This window comes from Dipteris shenzhenensis, chromosome 6 (genome assembly GCF_047967505.1).
Source record: "Dipteris shenzhenensis isolate YYH24624 ecotype China chromosome 6, Dip_SZ_1.0, whole genome shotgun sequence".
In the NCBI taxonomy this organism is placed as follows: Eukaryota; Viridiplantae; Streptophyta; class Polypodiopsida; order Gleicheniales; family Dipteridaceae; genus Dipteris; species Dipteris shenzhenensis.
In genome coordinates this window covers 4,367,647-4,378,658 of record NC_141601.1, presented here as the reverse complement: position 1 = coordinate 4,378,658, position 11,012 = coordinate 4,367,647, and positions in this window count along the sequence as shown.

Here is an 11,012-nt window from a genome sequence, read left to right as displayed (position 1 = left end):
ATCAAGACCTAGGGATATGTAATCCATGGCAATATTAACACATTTGATTCCACCAATTTAGATGATTCTTTGATAATCCCAACATCATACATACACACACACACACACACACACATATATATATATATATGTGTACATACGGCATCAAATATCACAATAACACAATCCCAATCATGTGAAACCCCCTATGTGTTTATTTTGGGTAACAATTCATCAGAATCTTATGTGATGTATTTTTAGAGATCCTAGGAAAGATCCAAAATAAGCGTCATCTACATGGTGTCAAATTGGGTTACATGTGAGAAGTTTGATCATCCTACACACACTTTGAAATGCAGGCACTCTTCACTAGAGTATTCTAGAGGAGAGTGCATTCTAGACAAGAATAAAAGGGCACATGGACAAACCCTAACCTTAAGGCACAAGTTGTATATATTCATCTTCATTATAATATCGTGTGTAGCTAGTGTGTTCGTGCACTCCTCTCCTCTTACTCCCTCCCACCTTCTCCAACATGGTATCAAGCCCATGTCTCCTTGTTCTAGTGTTGCCCAACTTGTAGCTTGAGAGTAGACCTATACTTTGGCTTTCTATAGGGCCTTGATTTGAGCTCTCTGGCTCAAGATATTTCATGTTGAAGCCCTCAACCTTTGTTGTGTTCCTATGTTTCCTATTTAGCTCATCTATGAATCCCACACCTTCTCTTATGTTTTTAGGTTTTCTATTCAACTCATTTGTGCACTTGGACATTGGTTTTTAGGGAGAAGGATCATCACTGCCCTTGCAAGCTTTTAAGAGATCCCATAGGTTATGGGCCCCTTCGTCGTGTGATGGATGACAAATGGCAACTCAACTCTTCAAAGCCTTGTGACTTTGACAAACCTACCCCCTTTTCATAGGCTATTCTTTCACTCAGCATAGAGCTTGATGGGTCCTTGTAGACCCATGACCCATCATTGGTCTATTGCAACCAACAACGCCAACCAACAGTTTTACAAGGCCTCATTTTGGAAGCAACAATAGTAGCATGATTTGTGTCGTAATGCTAGTGACCCAACGTTTATCACAACAATCCTCACCTTGCCACATAGCTCCAATTGAACTCCAATACCATCAAAACATCTACCCCACTACATATTATACCATAGCAAGCCTTTGCCTTTAACACATGTGTCTTCCGTCGTGTAATCGGCCTCCATACCTTCTTTTTCTCCACACTTGATTCTCGCAACCCCTAGGGCTTGCCTTGTTGGCCATGTGACCCTATTGCCAAATCAACATGAGGACAAGCATAGTCCATGTAGTCAACAGGTTGTTTAGGCAATGTCACCAAGACACTTTCACATTGCCATGTCAACAGCCACCTTGGCATGCCCAGACACACCTACCATGTCATCAAAGTGCTATCTAAGAACGCATTGTTTACTAAGTACACCTTGCATACTTACACATGAATTGCATTGCAACATCATGGCAGCTTGAAAAGCAAACTACATGTGACACACGAATGCCACATCATAATTGCTATTGCACATTAGACCTTGCACAAAAATCAACCAATTTTGTAATTTGATGCATAGCCTAGTTGATTAATTAGGCTAGCTCTATGAGATCGCAGTTCGGAGATCGCGACCATATGTCAATTTGGAGATTGAACTCCACAAAAGACATACTTGGTCACTTAGCCATATAGTTACTTTGATAATCAGTCCTTAAACAGTCTAGTTAACTCTCAAGATTTACTCTTCATTTAGGTGCCCCATACCTTGGTCATTGGACATCCAAATTGGACCCACGATACATCATGGTTTCACAAAATGGAAGTGGATGTTATCCACATCATTTTCAAGTAGTTTCAGCCAATTTTGGGTTCTCTATTTATACTTATTAGTGTATGTCCACTGGAGTTCTATGTTTATAAAATCAAGCTATATCTTGGTCATCTTATGTAAATATCAAATGCCACACTCTTAAAGCAATTGGCTACATATATAACAAAAGTATAACTCTTGTAATAAATTTCCACACTATTTTGTATAGTTATTGCTATATCTTGCTATAGTTATTGCTATATCTTGATCTACTTTTATTAAGTTTCATTTTTGTAGCCAAGTACTCACCATTGGGCAACTTGGCACCGAATGAGGATGCAACCCAAAGGGATGGGAAGACAAAAGCTATCGCAACACGCTCCACTATGAAAGAAATATCTATTGCTCCATTGTGAAGGGAATCTCTATCGCTTAATATATCAAATGACCCCAACTACCTCTTTCATTCATAGAAAGGAATAGACTTTGACACTTACAAGCCTATCGGGCGGCTAGATCAACATCACCAAATTACATGATGATATAATATTTTAAAACTAGAACAACAAATTGGATCATAATAATTATGGCAATCAAAAGTTCACACTTGTAAGCATAACCCAATTGAAGAAATTGTGAAACATTTTCATAGAGATAGAGAAAATACGAAAGCCTTTTGCAATAAGTTCAATAACACTCTTGACAAACGATGAAACATGCACATTGGGATGAGAGAGCTCAATCACCACTTCACCTAATCAATTTCAATGTCAAGGGCATCATGATTTCAATCATAATAGAGAAAAATTTAGCAGTGTATGCATTTGAGAATATATTTAACAAAGAATGTATCCATGATTGTCATGCTAGAGGATCAGCTAAATATTGCCAAGAAATTACTAGGTAATGTCGTATGTCTTAAAAACCTTATAGAACAATTGTCATCAATTGCATAAGTACAAATAATGAAAGACTAATTCAAATTGCATCAATTGCATAATAAACAAAGAATGAAATACTAGTTCAAACTGCATTGAAGAATCTAGGTAAGACATATGAGGAATTTGTGATAACCACGGTCAACAAACATGCTCCACTAATTTTTGAAGTCATATTAGGCATTCTTATGCAAGAGCAAACAAGGAGAACTTCCATTGCAGTCCAAAGAATCATGAGCAGGATTTCCATACTTAAGGAAAAAGTTTTGAAAGATGCGAAGGCAAAAATCGATACAACTCAATGAAAACCAATTACCAATAACATAGTCTTGATAAACATTCTTATAATTATCAACTAGTAGTGCATGACCAATTCTATAAGTCTCCTTCCTATGGCTTGAGTTGGTTTTGACAGATCCATTTAGGAGCTTGATACACAGGGATGGACTGCAAATAATGATTATTCCAAGAACCATTACATTGAGTGTAAGAGCATATTTTATTATAACCATCAGAGAGAAGAATGAGACAAAATAAAATAGATATAAAAGAATTTTTAAGAAGTAGTGGCAAAATGATATTATTATAATTTTTATTTCTAAGAAATGGTTTATATAACGTGATGTTTCAAATAGTAGTATTTTTTTTAGATGGAGGTTTTCCTTTGAGGTTATTATATCCTTTTATGCCAGTTCTATGTATTCTTGTTCCATTGTAATAGTTTTATCTACATTGTCGGTTTCTCTTAATATGTCCACAATGAAATTTTCCTCAAAAGGTGGATATTTATTAATATCTAATTTCATCCTAGATGGAGGTTCTCTCTTGTGGCTTTGGATGTGTCTTGGTAGACCGTTGGTATGGCTGATGCATTTCTTCTCATTAGGCATGCATGTTATACAAAAGGTTAGATTATTTTGTTTGTTTTTGTAAGGCATTTTGTTTGGGGGCCATTGTTGTCTTTGATTCTCAGGGGAGCTGCTTTTTGGGTTGGTAAGTAAACATGTAATATGTCATTATGATGATGTATTTGTGTTATAAGTACTAAATATAAATTTTCCATTTAATTAAAGGACGGGTATGGAGTGGATTGACATGGGTTTGGGATGTGTACCTTTCATTGGTTTTGCAACTGGTTTATGCATGGTCCAAATCACTCTTTTGCCACATGTGGTGCTAATTTTTTTGTTATTTTCTCTATTATAAGTGGAGTGTTAGCTTCAGTCTACATCATGTACTTGTTGTGATCACCAATTTCTATATATAGATCCCTTAGTATGTTTTTTTGTAAGTCCTGTATATCAATTGAATAGGTGTTGATTAGGCAAGCAATAGGGACCCTTTATCTTTCCTTGCCAGTTTCCTCATTGCCTTGGCTTGCATCCTTGTGATGACTTCTAGGGGCACTACGGCCACCTGGCCTTGCTTGATGCTAAGCAAGTTGAGGTTGGTGCTCTTTGGCGGAGTGATCGGGGTTATCGGTGTTATTGTGAGACAGACCTGGACAGATGCTTGGTCCCACACCCCACATAGCTCCTCACACAATCTTTCATCCCCCTATGCAGCACAGTGCGAGAGCCTCTCCTCCCTTGATCTTGAAATCATGACATTTGAGAGCTCCTCACTTGCATAGTGTGATCCATTGCATTAGCTCTTACAATGCCCATGCTTCTCACACCAGTGGCCTTTGGCCTCCGGTAACACCTCTGAAAGGGAGAGGAACCCCCCCCTCATATAGTTTATGGCGATCACGATGGAACACTATTGTTGTTGAGTAGCAAGAGGAAGTGGAGTTCTAGGGTCCTAGAGGAGAGAGTTCTTATGCCGAGTAGTTCTGATACCCTTGAAGGAGCTAGTGAGAACTAGGAGATACTTAAGGAAACTGGAGAGAAGACTTCCGACCGACCAAATGTGATACAAAAAGCATTACGCAATACAAAAGTTCACAAAGTCTTCAGAGCGAGCACAAAGTGAACCTATTGGAGCAGTATCCAGAGCAAGTCGCCTCATCGAAACTCTCATCGATTTGGACCAACAAGATCGGTGGTGGTCAACAGATTCAGACTGCGGAGAAGAAGAAGTACAAAGCGAGGAATGATTAAAAGAGAAAAGTATGAAGGACAAGGGCTCTTCATAAGCTCATCAAGGTCAAGATAGCCCCTCTTCTCCTCTTGGAATGATGTATTCATATTAGCAGGAGCCACTTCGACCACTTGAATGGAAGTAGTGACTACTTTAGCACCAAACTTGACATCCAGTGTTCAAGCTACTATTTCCTCTATTATGCATAACCCTGGTCCTTCGAGTTTAGTTTCTACATCCATGACACCCGTGGGTTCCCATTTTTCTCCAGTCTTATCCCTACCCTCTACACTACCATTTCCATTATCTCTGTGTGCAGAGTGAAACCGATGGGCACAGTCAAAGGTGTTCAAATGAAGAGTGGAGGAGTAACTTTTCTATCCAAATTTGTTGTCCTCGATATGATAAAAAATGAGCAAACTTATCCTCTGCTTCTTGGTAGACCATGGTCGCAGTCCACAGAGTCCATTCAAGATTGGTCAAATGATGAAGTTCGGTTGCCCTTGGGATCCACCTCCCTCAAAGTAGATATGGTCACCGAACAGGCACGGCATATCCCAATAGAGCTGGGAGAATAGGATTTTAAAATAGGCATGGCATATCCCAATAGAACTGGGAGAGGAGACAACACTAGAAGGCTTCGAAAGATTGACCTACTTGTTGGGTTAGGTTGATCAAGAAGAGAAGGAAGCTATCATTTTGGATTGGATGGGAGCCGTGGGCTCCTTAGTAGTAGTCAACATGGTGGAACTATGCCAACAAGAAGATCCCGAGGAACACCTTAGCAATTCAAGTAAGTCAACCAAGAAGCATGTGCATAGGGTTTAGCTAAACTTATTTATGAAAGGATGCCTTTTGGTCTTGGCAATAGTCCACATATGTATCAAAGAATGGTGACTAGAGGTACGGCACAAGGTAGTGGAGAGGGATGGAATATGCCTTAGAGACAGGGGCTAGAGGGTACCTCAATGGACACAAATTATTATACAGAGGCCAACGATGGTACTGCAGTGAACATTGATGGTAATACACTACCCAACATTGATGACATTGGTCAAGCTAATGCTTATTATACTCTAGCATACAATGATGGTACTATTGTATACGATGCCAGTATTGCACATGACACCAATGGTACAATGATGGTACTACGGAGTACAATGATGGTAATTTAGAAGACAGTAGCACTAGTGGAGAAGATATTGATGGTGATGGTGCTTTAGTAAACACTGACATAGCCATTACTGATCTTGAGTGGGACCAACATTAAGAGCTTGATGTCTTGGGGAGACATAGGTATGGAGATGAGGACATGGCTAACCTTACTCTACTTGACCTTTAATTATCAGAGGCCGCCGACCAATCCATTGATGACCTTCCTAGAGCTACTTATGAGGTGGAAGGCTTACCTTACAAGGGAATGCTCAAATAGGCACCAAGGTGTCGCCTACCGATTCTACATCTCAACCAGTGCAAGAGAACTCCCCAGTTACTTTTCCCCCATCTTGGTTAAGAGAAGTGGAGGGGGAATTTCCCTTGAGGATACTCCCACACAAGCTTGGGCATGGATGAGCCAAGTACCTCCACACCCCAAAGCATTGCCCCCGTTGATGAGGCACGGAACTGGTGGTACCTCAACATTGGGACTGAGAACCATCCTTGGCATTTGAAGGTAGCCACTTGGGTTTGGGAACATGATTATCTTCTAGCAGCAGTGAGACAAATCTTTTTAAAGAATTTGTGGATGTCTTTGCTTGGTCCTACAAGGATCTGAAGGGAGTGGCCAGCTGATTTCATGGAGCATCGCATCCACTTATACTTGGAAGTAGACCTTGTGTTAAAGGACCATACTACATGAATCCCAACTATGGCAGGGCAGTCCAAACAAAGATACAAAAAATGGAGCAAGCGGGGTTAATCTACCCAATGGATTACTCGGATTGGGTCAGCGGAAGTGTCATTGTACCCAAAAGAGAGACTGGAAAACTCAGAGTAGGTGTTGACTTTCAGAGTTTGAATGATGCGACACGACATGATAGGTTTCCCCTTCCCTTCATCAATAGAGTGTTGGAGATGGTGGCAGATCATGCTTTATACTCATTCATGGATGGATATAGTGGGTACAACCAAGTTCAAGTGATAGAACAGGATCAACCTAAGACTACATTTGTCACTCAATAGGGGACGTACGCCTACAGATTGATGCCCTTTGGGTTATGTAATGCACCCATGACATTTCAATGACTTGTCACCAAACTCTAACAGGAGAATATAGGCAAGTTCCTTGAGACATTTCTAGATGACTTCTCTGTTTTTAATGGTAAATCGGCCTCCCATATTGATCCGGCCATACAAAATGATCATCTACACAAGTTAAGATGGGTATTTGATAAGTGTTGAGAAGTGCGCTTGTGCTTGAACCCTGACAAATGCTTCTTTCTTGCACTCAGAGTTCTTCTCCTTGGTCATATTGTTTTTGCTGAGGGGATGACTTCCAACCTCGCCAAGGTAGAGGTGATCATCTCATCATCTATATCTCATACACCCAAAGAGATGAAGTCTTTCTTAGGGTATGTGGAATATTATAAGAGGTTCATACGTTTCTATGCTGACATTGCTATTGCACTGACAGAGCTTCTCCATCAAGACCGATCTTTTGTTTGGGCCACCTTGCAACAAATAGCATTTGATGATATGAAAGATCACCTAGTGAAGCCCCAATTCTCAAACAACCAGATTGGGATGTTACTTTTCATGCTCATGTGGATGCTAGTGGATGGGCAGTTGGTGCTTTACTGGCTCAACCTAACCAAGATCACAGGATTGATTTGCCAATATACTTTGTGAGCCGACAACTCAATGGAGCTGAATGTAGTTATAGGACCACAGAAAGGGAGGGTCTCAGCATGGTTTATGCCATGACCATGTATCGCCATTACCTCTTGGGAAACAAGTTTGTACTCATCACTAATCATCAAGCTCTTAAATATTTATTGAATAAGCCTACTCTTGGTGTCGATTAAGCAGATAGATTCTTCTTTTTCAAGAATTTGAATTTGACATTGTGGTGAGGGCTAGCAGACTGCATCAACCTGCATACCAGTTGTTCAGGTTAAGTTTCGAGGAACCAGCCAGTGGTATTATAAATGAATTACCCAATGCGGGCCTTTTTGGGGTGACGGCGCTACCTGATGAATGCCTATTTGTAGTGGACTACTTCCCACCATGGTATGCCAACATAGTGCAATTGTTGTCTACAGGTGGCTTCCTCCAACAGGGAAATGGAAGAGGATCCTTCAAGCTGCTCCTTTCAAGTTGATTGTAGGTCAATTGTACAAACTCAGGAAGGACCACATCTTGAGACGGTGTGTGCTTCCCCATGAGACACAATCCATTCTTGAAGAGGCACATGCTAGCATTGGCAGAGGGCATATGGCCCCCACTGCTACTGCTCGAAAGATCATGCATGCTAGTTTCGGGTGGCCCAAGCTATTCCGCGACGGCCATACTCATGTGGCTTGATGTGAATCATGTCAACGAGGAGGCCCTAAGCCTACAAGGCACAAATACCTTCCTCTTAAACCATTTACTTGAGTGCCCCCCTTCTATCATTGGGGATTGGATTTCATAGGGCCTATCTCTCCTGCCACATGTTGAGGGAACAAGTATGCTCTACTTGCCACCATAAAATGGGTAGAAGCCAAGGCAAACAAAAACTGCAGAGCCCAGGTTGTATAGCCACATTTTTATATGACCAGATCATCTCTAGGTTTGGTTGTCTTGTCTAATTGATGAGTGATCAAGGATCTCATTTTTGAAATGACTACCCAGGTCAACATGTCACAAATAGTTCACAAATTTTCATCTCCCTATTACCCATGTGCCAATGGTCTAGCTGAGAGCTCCAGTAGAACAATGTGCGGGATCATGCATCCTCTTTGCCTCAGTTGTTTTGCAGATTGGGATGACATACTTTTAGCTACTTTATTCACCTATCGAATGGCGTATAAGGTGAGTACTAGGTATTCACCTTTTGAACTAGTCTATGGCCTAGAGGCCATCATGTCTTGACACCCACTGGGTGCTTCCAGACAAGGATGACAACTTTGAGGCTTATGGGTGCTTCCAGACAAGGATGACAACAATGGAACACTTGTTGGATTCGGAGGCCCTTGCAGAGTATTGACATGAAGCAATCTTCGCTCAAGAAGTGTGACAAAAATGATAGAAAGCATGGCATGATCGAAACCTCAAGAAGAGGGAGTTCAAAGTTGTATTCGAGTAAGTTTCTCAAACACAAATCTAAGTTTGTAAGTGGTTGGACAGGACCCATTTTCATAGCCAGGATTATCCCAAGCGACAGGGTTTACTTGGCCACTTTGGAAGGCATACTCCTACCTGCCCACATGAATGGGTCACAAGTCAAGAAGTACCATGTTCAATGAGGAAATATCCTCCTAGCACTTGTATATACCCTATTGTTTTGTCACCACTTCTCTCTCTAAAGGGAACCATGTCTTTCCACCCCAATGTCACCTCTCTAAATGCCAAATGGTCACTTATCAGAGCCCATGCCTTATGGTTTATTTGGATCTCCTAGAATGCCTTTCAATTCAATGATGAACTCATCCATGCTGACCACCTCTTTAGCAATTGGTATGATTGTTTTCTGCTCACTAACTGAACATCCTCTATTGTGCCTTAGGCAAAGTTTCTTTTGGATCAGGAGTTCCATAATTACAATGATTAGATCACTCAATTGCAAGCTGAATTAGTTGATCACACACAAGAGGCAAGCAAATGTTCAAGTGCTAAGCTTGACATGTAGTCACAGCTCCCTCCACTATGCCCTGTCAAAGAAGAACCAGCTGATTAGACTTCAGCAACTGGATCTTGCTCTCCACTTGTTCATCTCATGTACACAGGCTACTGTTGAAGGATCCAGTGTCGAACGATGGCACATATGCAACTCTTTGCTTTTTTTTGTTGATGAGTACCATCGTTATCTCCCTCCTCCTTGGACTGGGATATATAGTGTGAGACTTTTCAATTGAGTAAAATTAAGATACTGGTATTGTCTCCTCTTATGTATAGAAAGAGGATTTTTTGTATGCTAGTAGCCCTCATTAGAGGTGAACTTTTCTATCATTTTATTGATGGCATTGTACAGATGATCAGATTATAAACAAATATTTTATTTGCCCAAAAATGGGACCTCCCCTTTTCACCCCGGTGTCACCTTCTCTCTCTATGTGGAACCTTGTCTGTCCACCTCGATATCACTTTCTCTCTCTTTAATGGGACCTTCTCCTTGCCCGTGGTGTCACTTTCTCTCTCCAAAGGAGACCTTCTCTTTTCACCCTCTGTCACCCCCCCATCTCTCTCTTACAAACACCTTCTCTTTCCACCCTTTGTCCCATCCCCACCTCTCTCTTATAAACACCTTCTCTCTTTTTTGCTCCTTCAAGTAGGCATCTTTCTCCATCAGAAGATGCTACTCTTCTTGTCTGCTACTACTGACTCTTTGGCCATCTGTAGTGGTTGATCTTCTTTGTTCATATCTTTCTCTATGAAATTCTTTTGGAATACCGGTTGAGTATCAAAAAAGTCTTCTCTTCATTCATTGGCATGGTCCTCAAGCTCATTTTGATGTTCTAAAGAGGAAATGGCCAACCGTTCAACATCCAAGCTTTCTATAGGAGAATGCTCGGACTTCACTTGCCATGATGATCATCTGCCAGTCTTCTGGGCCACCTCAGCCCAAGACCAATGTTCCATCCTTCTAACTCCACATAGTAATCAAATTCCACCCCTACCACTATATTAGGGAATTTGGGAATTTTCATATAGTTTGGGACTTCCCAACATAGTTAAGATTTGGCCATATGGTCAAATCTTAACCCATTCATTGGAAGTGGAATCCAACCTAAACACGATATTGGGAAATCCTCCTAGGTCCCGCTTTGAAATAAGGAACCAAGATTTGGCCACATGGTCAAATCTCAACCCATTATTTGAAAGTGGGACTTGGGAGATTCCCAAATTCTCTAATATAGTGTAATAGGGTAGCGTGGGCAAGTTTGTCTCCTCATGCTCTATGCTCTTGTTGGATGGTCAATGCTTTTGCTAGTCTCCTTTGGGCATTGAACTTTGGTTGTGAGACTAGATCTCACGTGTAGGA